The 13,113-nt window shown below is 41.4% G+C and overlaps 1 long non-coding RNA gene across 1 annotated transcript; it reads right to left on the bottom strand.

Moving 5' to 3' along the window:
* Positions 1-10,652: 10,652 nt before the first annotated feature.
* Positions 10,653-12,312, bottom strand: LOC109943080 (uncharacterized). The gene is made up of 3 exons (XR_002265700.3): positions 12,122-12,312; positions 11,347-11,423; positions 10,653-11,159 (listed from the first exon to the last, which is right to left on the bottom strand). It is a non-coding gene; the product is annotated as an uncharacterized lncRNA (long non-coding RNA).
* Positions 12,313-13,113: the final 801 nt, after the last annotated feature.

Here is a 13,113-nt window from a genome sequence, read left to right as displayed (position 1 = left end):
TACACACCACAACAAAATGGTGTGGTAGAGAGAAAGAACAGGACGCTCATCGACATGGCGAGGACGATGCTAGGAGAGTTCAAGACCCCCGAGTGCTTTTGGACGGAAGCCATTAACACTGCTTGCCACGCCATCAACAGGGTCTACCTTCATCGCCTCCTCAAGAAGACGTCGTATGAGCTACTAACCGGTAACAAACCCAATGTATCGTACTTTCGTGTATTTGGGAGTAAATGCTACATTCTAGTGAAGAAGGGTAGAAATTCTAAGTTTGCTCCCAAAGCTGTAGAAGGGTTTTTATTAGGTTATGACTCAAATACAAAGGCGTATAGAGTCTTCAACAAATCATCGGGTTTGGTTGAAGTCTCTAGCGACGTTGTATTTGATGAGACTAATGGCTCTCCAAGAGAGCAAGTTGTTGATTGTGATGATGCAGATGAAGAAGACGTTCCAACGGCCGCCATACGCACCATGGCGATTGGAGAAGTGCGACCACAGGAACAAGATGAGCAAGATCAACCTTCTTCCTCAACAACGGTGCATCCCCCAACTCAAGACGACGAACAGGTTCATCAAAAGGAGACGTGTGATCAAGGGGGAGCACAAGATGATCATGTGATGGAGGAAGAAGCGCAACCGGCACCTCCAACCCAAGTTCGAGCGATGATTCAAAGAGATCATCCCGTCGACCAAATTCTGGGTGACATTAGCAAGGGAGTAACTACTCGGTCTCGATTAGTTAATTTTTGTGAGCATTACTCCTTTGTCTCTTCTATTGAGCCGTTCAGGGTAGAGGAGGCCTTGCTAGATCCGGACTGGGTGTTGGCCATGCAAGAGGAACTCAACAACTTCAAGCGCAATGAAGTTTGGACACTGGTGCCTCGTCCGAAGCAAAATGTTGTGGGAACCAAGTGGGTGTTCCGCAACAAACAGGACGAGCACGGGGTGGTGACGAGGAACAAGGCTCGACTTGTGGCAAAAGGTTATGCCCAAGTCGCAGGTTTGGACTTTGAGGAGACTTTCGCTCCTGTGGCTAGGCTAGAGTCCATTCGTATCTTGCTAGCATATGCCGCTCACCATTCTTTCAGGTTGTTCCAAATGGATGTGAAGAGCGCATTCCTCAACGGACCAATCAAGGAGGAGGTGTACGTGGAGCAACCCCCTGGCTTTGAGGATGAACGGTACCCCGACCATGTGTGTAAGCTCTCTAAGGCGCTCTATGGACTTAAGCAAGCCCCAAGAGCATGGTATGAATGCCTTAGAGATTTCTTAATTGTTAATGCTTTCAAGGTTGGGAAAGCCGATCCAACGCTTTTTACTAAGACTTGTAATGGTGATTTGTTTGTGTGCCAAATTTATGTCGATGACATAATATTTGGTTCTACTAACCAAAAGTCTTGTGAAGAGTTTAGTAGGGTGATGACGCAGAAATTCGAGATGTCGATGATGGGCGAGTTGAACTACTTCCTTGGGTTCCAAGTGAAGCAACTCAAGGACGGCACTTTCATCTCCCAAACGAAGTACACGCAAGACTTGCTAAAGAGGTTTGGGATGAAGGACGCCAAGCCCGCAAAGACGCCGATGGGAACCGACGGACACACAGACCTCAACAAAGGAGGTAAGTCCGTTGATCAAAAAGCATACCGGTCAATGATAGGGTCATTACTTTATTTATGTGCTAGTAGACCGGACATTATGCTTAGCGTATGCATGTGTGCTAGATTTCAATCCGATCCTAAGGAATGTCACTTAGTGGCGGTGAAGCGAATTCTTAGATATTTAGTTGCTACGCCTTGCTTCGGACTCTGGTATCCAAAAGGGTCTACCTTTGACTTGGTTGGATACTCAGACTCCGACTATGCTGGATGTAAGGTCGATAGGAAGAGTACATCGGGGACGTGCCAATTCTTAGGAAGGTCCCTGGTGTCATGGAACTCTAAGAAACAAACCTCCGTTGCCCTATCCACCGCTGAGGCCGAGTATGTTGCCGCAGGACAGTGTTGCGCGCAACTACTTTGGATGAGGCAAACCCTCCGGGACTTTGGCTACAATCTGAGCAAAGTCCCACTCCTATGTGATAATGAGAGTGCTATCCGCATGGCGGAAAATCCTGTTGAACACAGCCGCACAAAGCACATAGACATCCGGCATCACTTTTTGAGAGACCACCAGCAAAAGGGAGATATCGAAGTGTTTCATGTTAGCACCGAGAACCAGCTAGCCGATATCTTCACTAAGCCTCTAGATGAGAAGACCTTTTGCAGGTTGCGTAGTGAGCTAAATGTCATAGATTCGCGGAACCTGGATTGAATTGTAGCATACATGTACTTATGCTTTTGATCATGTTTCTTTTTGCATTTTGTTGCTTATTATGGTGCTCAAGTTGTACAAACACTCCCTGGACCTCACAAGTCCGTTGCAAAGTGATGCACATGTTTAGGGGGAGATGTGTTACAACTTGACCCTTTGAGACTAATCATATGCTTGAGTTTGCTTGATTTAGTCTCGAAGGAGAATTGAAAGGGAAAAGGTGGACTTGGACCGTGAAAGACTTCCACTGCACTCCGATGAGAGGGTAATTTATTCCAAGTCCATCTCATGAACTCTTATTGCCATTTGGTCTTAATTGAAGATTTTGGTGAGGCAATGGGGTTAAAGGGGCCAAGATTGATCTCGTTTTGGTGCTTGATGCCAAAGGGGGAGAAAATAAAGGCCAAAGCAATAAATGGATCAGCTACCACTTGAGAAATTTTGAAAAAGTATAATAGAGCTTTTGGTTTGTCAAAACTCTTGTATTGTCTCTTTTTGTCAAAAGTTGGCTTCTTGTGGGGAGAAATGTTGATTATGGGAAATAGGGGGAGTTTTTGAAATCTTTGATCAATCTCTTTTGGAATGACTCTCTTTATGCTTCAACATTGGTGTTTGACTTAGAGATAGAGATTTGAGTTTGATTTGCAAAAACAAACCAAGTGGTGGCAAAGGATGATCCATATATGCCAAAAATGAATCATAATAGATTTGTGTTTTATTTGAAGTAATTTTGCACTTGTTCTAGTTGCTTTATGTTGTGTTGGCATAAATCACCAAAAAGGGGGAGATTGAAAGGGAAATGTGCCCTTGGGCCATTTCTAAGTATTTTGGTGATTAAGTGTCAACACATGTGCTTAAATGTGAATATATGCCCATGGATGAACAAAGTGCAAATCACAAGTAAAGGTATGTTTCTAAGCCTTAGTACATTGATTTTGTGTACTAATATATTTGTCTAAGTGTTAGAAACAGAGAGAAGAAGAAAAGGAGAATGTGGCTGTGTAGAGCCAACAGGCTGGTTCGGTCTGGGGCACCGGACTGTCCAGTGGTGCACCGGACAGTGTCCGGTGGTGCACCGGACAGTGTCCGGTGCGCCAGGCTGCCTCGGCCGAAGAGGCCGCTCTCGGGAATTCGCCGACGGCGTACGGCTAAAATTCACCGGACTGTCCGGTGTGCACCGGACTGTCCGGTGAGCCAACGGTCGGCCAGGGCCAACGGTCGGCCACGGATTCTGCGCGTGACACGTGGTCTGGCCAACGGTCGGAAGGAGGCACCGGACTGTCCGGTGTGCACCGGACTGTCCGGTGCGCCAGATCTGCAACGGTCGGCAACGGTCGGCTGAGCTGTTTATGGAAATAAATCGGGCACCGGACAGTGTCCGGTGTGCACCGGACTGTCCGGTGCGCCCGACGACAGAAGGCAAGATCAGCCTTCCAGATTTGCTCTCAACGGCTCCTAGCTGCCTTGGGGCTATAAAAGGGACCCCTAGGCGCATGGAGGAGACAACCCAAGCAACTCTTGAGCATTCTTGATCATCCACACTCAGTCTTTGCGCATCAGTTTGTGATTCTAAGTGATTCGAGCTCTGTTCTTGTGAGAAACTGTGAGATAGTCTTTGAGCTCGATTCTTGGCCGTGTGTGTGCGCATTTTGCTGTGGATTTGTGTGTGTTGCTTCCCTCCCTTACTCCGTACTCTTTGTGAAACTCTATTGTAAGGGCGAGAGACTCCAAGTTGTGGAGATTCCTCGCAAACGGGATTGAGAAAAGAAAAGCAAGAACACCGTGGTATTCAAGTTGATCATTGGATCACTTGAGAGGAGTTGAGTGCAACTCTCGTCCATTGGGACGCCACAACGTGGAGTAGGCAAGTTTTTGTACTTGGCCGAACCACGGGATAACCACCGTGTCATCTCTGTGATTGATTTCTTGTGGTTATTGTGTTTTGACTCCTCTCTAGCCACTTGACCATACTTGTGCTAACACTTAACAAGTTTTTGTGGCTTAAGTTTTGAAGTTTTACAGGATCACCTATTCACCCCCCCCCCTCTAGGTGCTCTCACGGGCTTGGGCCGGCACGGCCCAATTAAGCCCAATCTATTTAATTTCTTTAATTTAGTAAGATATCGACTTTATATTGTTGTTATATTTGGAGTTTATGTGGTTAAATGATGCTAAAGTTGTTTAATATCTTTAATTTAGTAAGCTATGAACTTTATATGGTTATAATATTTTGATTTTATGTGGTCAAATATACGGGCCGGGCTTGGGCCGACACGGCCCAACGAAGGCACGACATAGTTTAGAGTCGGGCTGGGCCACTGTTTTTACACTTCGGGCTGGCATGGCACGGCCCAAAAAATGTTTGGGCTTTCCTGGCCCGAACCCGTTTGGCACGAAGCACGATGGGCTTGGGCCGGGCTGACCCGGTCCGGCCTAATTCCCAGCACTACAAACGACTGTCCACTGTGTACTCGTATTCTTGTTGCTGTCAATCTCGACCGTACGCCCGTAGCGGATTCTTAACAATATGTTCACCACTAATCTAGTTTGTGCCTTGTCTTATAATTATGCCGTTATGAGTGAGTGGGCACGAAATCATAAACTATTAAGCAACTCTTGTTGGTTCACTTCACTCCGTATACAGATTGAACAGATGCAAGTCAGAGTCGCAGCCAGGCTCCAACCGTACACGGCCCACAGACGTACACCGACATGCAGCCACTGCCTATGCAGGCGCACCCAAACCAAAACGCATGTTTTTTATGTTTTCTATTATATTTCATAATTAAATTACATAATCATCAAACTGATTTTATATTCATGCTTTTAAGATTTTTGCGAATAATCACAAGACAGCCGTTATGTAATATTTGAAGATTTATTTATACACTTTTTTCTATACACGTTTTGATACAGACAACCAAACAGAGGTTACAACCAAACAAAAATATACGTATGAATTTAGCCTGTGCACAATGTGTCTGACTCCTCATGTACGAGCCTGCCTTGAACAGTACAGCAACTAATCACACGATATCTAATCCAAAATGGATATCCTTGCACACTCAGCAGATCGTACTGCCGATAGCCAAAATTCGGTCAAGGATCTCCGACACCCAAAGGCCAGCAGCGAGAGCGACCCAGGAAAAAACGGCTCCTGGAACCGAGAAAGGCCGAGCCATCCAGCCCGATCCACACACAAAAAAACCTGTGGAGAAACGACCATGCAGCGCCGGCCCGCTTGGTTGGTTCTTGGTTGCCCATGGAAAGCGACGCGGTGCCTGCCTGCCGGTCGATCCATCGTCCCAAATCGTGCCACCTACTCAAGTCTCTTGCAAATATCTATCCGATCCATTGCCGTAGCAGCGATCCCATGAAACATGCGTGATTTGACGTGTGTTGCGTTACCACGGATAACTAGATAACATGTGTTGATAACGTGTTAAGAATTATGTTACCACGGATCACTAGACCGCTCTCTTTCTCCAGTATCAGATGCGGAGAAGCTATAGATCTCATTTTCTTCACAGAAGCACGACAGAGAACATGCGGTACATGATATAGAGTTGAAACTCTGGTCTCTTTCTCTTCACTATTTCATTTCAGAGAATATATATTTTATATATATAAAGATGTGATACTCCTCAAGATCATATTCGAACAGCGTCGAGGCGGGGCGCGTGGATCAGGAGAACCAGTGCACGCCACGCCATCGGTTTGTTAAGCATCCGTTTCGGAAAGGGACGGTGTTCCCCGTCTGCAGAAACGGAACGTTCAGCGGGTGCAGTTGCAATGGATTTTGCTCCTTCCAGAAACATTAATCCGCTCGATCGGCCTGCTGGTTGACGGGGACAAGTCTGTGTCGGCGACTTGGCGCAGGAATCCCAACTTCAGTTTCTTCTGGCTTTTGCCGGTGAACTGGGCAATCCAAAAGCCATTTTCTCATCTTTTTTGCATGTGGTAGGATTCGTCGTAGATGACAATTTCTATGGAGCAACCTGCTATGCACATATATGGATACATCCTAATCCTATGAGCCTCCACAACTGTTTTATTATGCGACCGTTTCCACTGTTTTTTTTTTTGTCAAAGCTACGATCAGTTCTATTAACAGATTATTATGCCTTGACCAAATTTCACCTCGGCTGTTGTGGAAGGCGTACATCAATAGGCATAGGCTGATAATGCATATGCATGTGAGATGTTGGTCGCTTCAGACTGTCTGCATTGATTACAAGTTATGATGGGAAGAAAGGTCAAGGTATTGCAACGTTCTTAATATCTATCATCTATATCTGTTATTTACAGTCTACTATATAAGATTTCCTCCTATATACATCCTTTCTATCCAACAATAACGTCTATACGTAATTTTGCTTTTATTTTTCGTATGTATATATTTTAGTTTTACTAAATCTGTTATTTAAATTAGAAGAAGATAGAAAAACTCTACATATAGATGATCTTAGAGTATCGTTCAAAGTATATTGTTGGCTGCGTAGAGGCGATAATATTCTCTAAAATTTAAAGTACTGGTGGAACATGTTGTTGCGAGGATCAAATTAAAGATTATTGATTGTTAGATGGGCATCCAAGGAATTAGAAAGACATGATTGCACACTTGCACGTAGGATTTCTTATGTATTAGTCGATGCCCTACTATATATATACATTGAGAGACTGATGTGGTGGAATTGTAAGATTCATCTTAGCCGTCTTCATCGCCTCTCTCCTTGGGGTTGCAGACATCCAAGACCATCGTCTCCTTTTCTCTCGCTGCATACGCGGTGGTAGCACACCGACATTGCAACATTTCATCTAGGCACGACATCTGTGTATATCATATAAACGCTACAATTGTTACTTACAGATATATATCATGGGGAAGTTGATGTTTTTGATGCGGTGTTGATCCACAACGATGTGAAGAGCATAATGAACATATTGTTATTGTTGTCCAAACACGTACAACTACTTTCACTACATCATTTGCGCTTTTGTTCTGCTGCCCTGCACATCTAATGGTAATGATCCATGATACTATACTCACTTGTTATCTTAGTTAAACGTGATATCATAGCACATTTGTTTTGTTTCCCTACAGTGGTACCAAAGCCATTAATGTGTAGTTTTTTTATTAGATGGTTTGTATATAGACAATATACCTAGTAGATTGGATCTAGTTCTGCTTTTATTGTAGCATAGATTGAGACATATTAGTTAGTTGTCGCTATAGTCGTATATCTTGTTTGCCCTACCAGCTAGAATCACTATCAAATCATAAGATCAATTTGCTTTCCACAGTAATCACTCACACAACTTGGCCGTACTACTCGGTTTTACCATCGGGGCTAAAAGTGTGTGTGCCTTTCAGGTTGACAAAAACATTGAGTCTGATGGATTTCACATAATTATCAATAAGGATGACAGTGAAAATAGAGGTATTTAGAATATCTCGGGACCATCGTTTGTGTATAATGCATAGATTGTTCGGATAATCTAATTTCACATCACATGATATTATCTGGTTCTCCAACTAACCTAAGTTTACAGGGAATGGTGTGAATGGTATGACCCAAATACATATGTGATACTTGACATTTTCATTTAATTCTTTTACTCGCTATTGGTAACATAATTCTTGATGTTACTATGGATGACTCAAGCATGAAGGCTAGAAGGACTAGAACTTGGTGAGGGAGATCACCATGATAAAGGGCAATCCTATATTACATTTATTATGATTATCTATGATGTTTTATTTTCTTATACTACTCATCCATGTACTAAATGTGATAGAATAACTTCTCTCAGAAAAAAGAAGTTCACTTTGACAACCTTCCAATATCCTATAAAGATTCTAATCATCGTTTGGTAAGTCTAACAAAGCAAGGTGCCTCAGATATCTTGATCTAACATGGTGGATGTCGTACATTTGCATGCATAATGTTGGTTTGTTTAATAAGGCTGCAAAATCATATTTAGCCCTTAGACATGAGGTTAGGAGCCAGGATCTTGGATGCCACCCAATAAACAAGAGTCGTGTATGATGTGATTAGAAAATGTTGCTAACCTCTAACGGTGATGTCAAAACTCAACAAAACTTAGTGAATATGGATGTTGTCCATTATATGTCATTAGAGGGAAGATAATTGCAGAACATAAACTAGAAGAATATTTTGTTAAATTGTTTAATGAAAGATTAAATTAAACATAGTGCTAAACTTTGGTTTTTATTTGGTTGTGGATGGCACCTAGTGTTCCCACTTGTTTTAATTTGTGTTCGATTCATAACAAATGAAAACTCGTTGGAAGAAACTTTATTGATTGGTTTTAAGAGTTATTCTCAAGCGAGAGAAAAAAGAGAGTATGTCCTTGAGACTCCTTACCCAATTAGCTAGCGTATGATGCATGTGAAGTTGACCAAAGTACATTGCATTGTCACAAGCTACTAAGGAGGTTATTTAGATCAGAATATTTGTTTTTGAGTCGGGCGTAGTTTCAAGTGCGCTAGATCCTTTGGACCTTTACGATGATATTAATCTTTTGGATAGTGTTGATGGACAGCGGTGCCATAGTGACATTGATGTTGTTAATACGATGTTAATGGCCAATGAAGATGAGAAAAACAGATGAACGTATTGTTGTTGATGGTACATGAGAACATACAATTACTTTAAGGGGCGGAGCTAGGGGCGGGCAGGGGCCTTGCCCCCCCCATAACCCTCGCGTATTGTTTATATATATACAATATGAAACATGTAATTTTCTTTGGTCAAAATAAATTTTTCTATCAAGTAAAAAATTGTCGCATTTTTAAGCATCAAATTCGTCGCTAATAATAAAATTGATGGTTACAATCCAAAGTTGTCATCAAATAGTTGCTATGTGCGTGAAAAATTTGATGCTTCGCCTTGAGTATACAACCATCTAGAGCTAAATACATTACGATTACTGAAACCATTGAGAGAGCATTTTAGCTACAAAACTTATCAAAACACATCTACCAAATAAAATGAATGATGATTTTATGTGAAATTACTTAATCATCTTGACAACTATAATTAACTCTTGATATAATCGAAGCTTTTAATTTGGCTAGCCATTGTAGAAGCAAACTATTTTGATCTCTGTTGGAGTTAATTAATGTACAATTATATGGTGTAATTTTTTTATTAATTTATTATCTATACTATACGTAAATTAATATACTCACGTGTATATATCATTCGATATTTTTCACCTTACAATATTTGATAAATCGCTCGGTCTCTCTTAAACCATACTAGGTGTGTGCCCGTGCGTTGCAACGGGAGTACGCTGGGATGAGCATCGACACATATCTAATCGGATCTTATATTTCCTTGGGGGTCTAGAGAAAATTTACTCGAAAACTAAATATGTTAAGACCTGAGCATGTGTTACCCTTATGCCCCATCAGCACACTGTTCCGCGCTTGTATGAGTCTTATTAATTTACATGTCTCGTGCATAGTCTCTCATGTCTCGGTAGCAGTATCAGATTCATTCAGCCGTGCTCAAACCAACTGAAAGATTACAGAACAGTGGGAAAACGAACTCACTATAAGTCGAGACCTTTTTGTTCTACACTTCTCTTTTACATAAGCAACATATATATTTTCTTATCATTTCCAGACAACAACTCCAACAGAAATTTCAAATCCAACAACAACAACCAGTGTAATGAGATATCTGTAATGAGATATCTACTCTTGTAAAACTGACAATATAAACTGTTAAGGACAAATATTCAAGACCTCCTGCTTTAATTCTCAAGAAATTAATAGATAAGTAGTCCAGATGCGCTGCCATCTCAGGAACAACGTCGTCACCCCACACATCTGCTCGCCCACAAACCTGGTCGTGAATCTGATGTCAAATGGTTTTGCTTCACACTTGATCCGCAAACTGTCTCAACTGAACCATAAAACCCTCCCTTAACCACAGGAAATGATGTGTTTTACCTGCTTGTAACCTTGCCCAATGAACCGGGCAAGGTTACAAGCTGATGGAGTAGATGTAGAATTGTCACTGCTACTGACAATAACAGCATCGCCTCCTTCTGAAGGAGTGTCAACTGCGAGGATCTCATCAGAAGCAGCTGCGGAGTTCCCCAGAAGAGGAGCACCTTGAATGTACTTGCGGTACGATCAAGAGATGGTATGATGCATGAACCGTGAAGGTATGTGGTCACAAAAAACGAGGACATGCTGGACCTGCACCTATCTCATCTGTTAAAACATTTAAAAAAAATAAGAAAACCCTTAAATCCTAGCCTGAAGAAACCCTCAAATTTTTTATATTGTTTTATATCAACCTGGCTAAACTTGAGATTGTTCGACTATATACTATACCAGGGGTTTGAGTTCATTTGGAGTACACAATCACACCAATGCTGCATATGCAAGATAACATGTACTCCCCTATGTTCCAAATTACAAGTTCTTTTAGCTTTTCTAGATACATACTAAAAGCTATATATATCTAAATGTGTAGCAAAAGCTACGTACCTAGAAAAGCCAGAAAGAACTATAGTTTGGAACGGATGGAGTAGCATGTTAAAAAGGATAATAAAGATTTCAAGAACAGACGAATCATTCTGAATGTCATGTGAGGATCTGGGATGTAGCAAACATAAAAATTGGGGGCAGTTTAACATAATTCATTCGTTTTCACAGTGCTCTAACGCTACACAGGGAAACCAAAAGTAGAACCTCAGTCAATACATTATGTGTAGAGATAGAAAACTCTGAAACTTCATGCGCCAGAATTGATGACCAGACACATGCTCATCCAACTGGGGCCCAAGAGGCAGGAAAGAATAATGAGCTGTAGCAAACAGGAGGAAGCATAAGCAAGTTAGAACCTGACCCTTTTATAAAAAAAGTTAGAACATGACACGGTCGATGTCAACTGTCATCATCTGATAAAAAATTCAATTTAGTTGACCTGTAAGCATAAGCAAGTTAGAACCTGACCCTTTTATAAAAAAAGTTAGAACATGACACATGCTCACCTTAAGCTCGCTGTTGCTTTTTCTCAATAGCTTTCTTCCATCGCTTTTGATCAAGCGCCAATGTCATGTCTTGCCAACTGAGATAAATGGTATCATATGTCAATCAACATGTATCGGGCCGATAAAACAACAGAATGTTAATAAAAGGGTCTTCGTACATACGTACATAACACGAAGAGAGAATTTATAAGCAAATATACAGTTCATTCACAACAGGGAGAAAATATTTCTTATGCTTCTCGGATGCTAAAGATAACACTGCAAACCATTCATTCCTTAAGAATGAAATTATGGTCCATGAAACCTTAGCAAATTCAGATTACAAGATGCTTTATGGTGCAAGATGAAAATAGTATTCAAGTCTCAACACCCAAGACTCAGATCACAAGCCTAAAATTTGGGAGGTATCATAACGAGAATTAGATTAAAATGCAGAAGAGATGATCCAAACACTTATACACATGGGAACTTGCTGCCATAAAGTTCTGTAAAACCTATAGATAGTCTACAAAAACCATGCAAGTTCTTAAAAAAGTTACCAATGGAAAAATGCAAAAAATATGAGAACCTTTTTAAATATAATTTTCACATATAGAAACGACACATAATATGTCAGTCCTATTGGTTAATCTAATAATACTCTGAATTTCAACAATAACAGTCAAGTTAGGAGGAGTATAGGTGTTTGACATATCGGGGTGTCAGTATGCAAGCTCTCTAAACGTCTCTGTATTGTAGAAACCATTTATATAGATGAGTGAACATTATCAAGAACCTTATGATATAAATACTCTGATACATTATTATGGTTCAATAGTATGTGTGTCATCGATACTGATCTCAATCAGAATTCATTCTGCAGCTGCTTCAATGGTGTCTGCCAGGATAACCTGCAAGCATGCACGCATCTATTAAAACACATGTAGCACAGTAAATTTTGTATGTCATGTAAATCACGCTGAATTTGTTGCCCACAAACCTGGTCGTGAATCTAATGTCAAATGGTTTTGCTTCACACTTGATCCGCAAACTGTCACAACTGAACCATAAAACCCTCCCTTAACCACGGGAAATGATGCGTTTTACCTGCTTGTAACCTTGCCCAACGAACCGGGCTCGCCACGAGACAGCTGATGGAGTAGATGTAGAATTGTCACTGCTACTGACAATAACAGCATCGCCTCCTTCTGAAGGAGTGTCAACTACGAGGATCTCATCAGAAGCAGCTGCGGAGTTCCCCAGAAGAGGAGCACCTTGAATGTACTTGCGGTACGATCAAGAGATGGTATGATGCATGAACCGTGAAGGTATGTGGTCACAAAAAACGAGGACATGATGGACCTGCACCTATCTCATCTGTTAAAACATTAAAAAAATAAGAAAACCCTCAAATCCTAGCCTGAAGAAAGGTACCTTCCAACAATGCACACGTATCTTAATTCTGGTGTATAAACTGCTGGAGCACAATTCTCCTCGACGTAGTTCATTGTAGTGTTGAAGGAAACATGATCTGAAAGCACCTTCAAATCAATAAGCATTTCACAAAAAAGAGTGCTTGCAAGAAATGAGAGTTCGCAAGTGCCACAAACATAGTATTGAAATAATAGTATTGAAATATTACTGTTCAAATCAGTGATGTTGCTGATAATGCATTTAGTGGGGGCATATTTTCTGGTATAGGCTTTTTAGTTACTCTGAACCAGCTGTATGTTCAGAACAACAACTTCATCGTGTGCTGAGGGTGGCGAAGCAACAACAGAAATTACG

Source organism: Zea mays, chromosome 10, assembly GCF_902167145.1.
Source record: "Zea mays cultivar B73 chromosome 10, Zm-B73-REFERENCE-NAM-5.0, whole genome shotgun sequence".
NCBI lineage: Eukaryota > Viridiplantae > Streptophyta > Magnoliopsida > Poales > Poaceae > Zea > Zea mays.
Note: the sequence above shows the minus strand (reverse complement) of the source record. Positions and strands in the feature narration are given on the sequence as shown.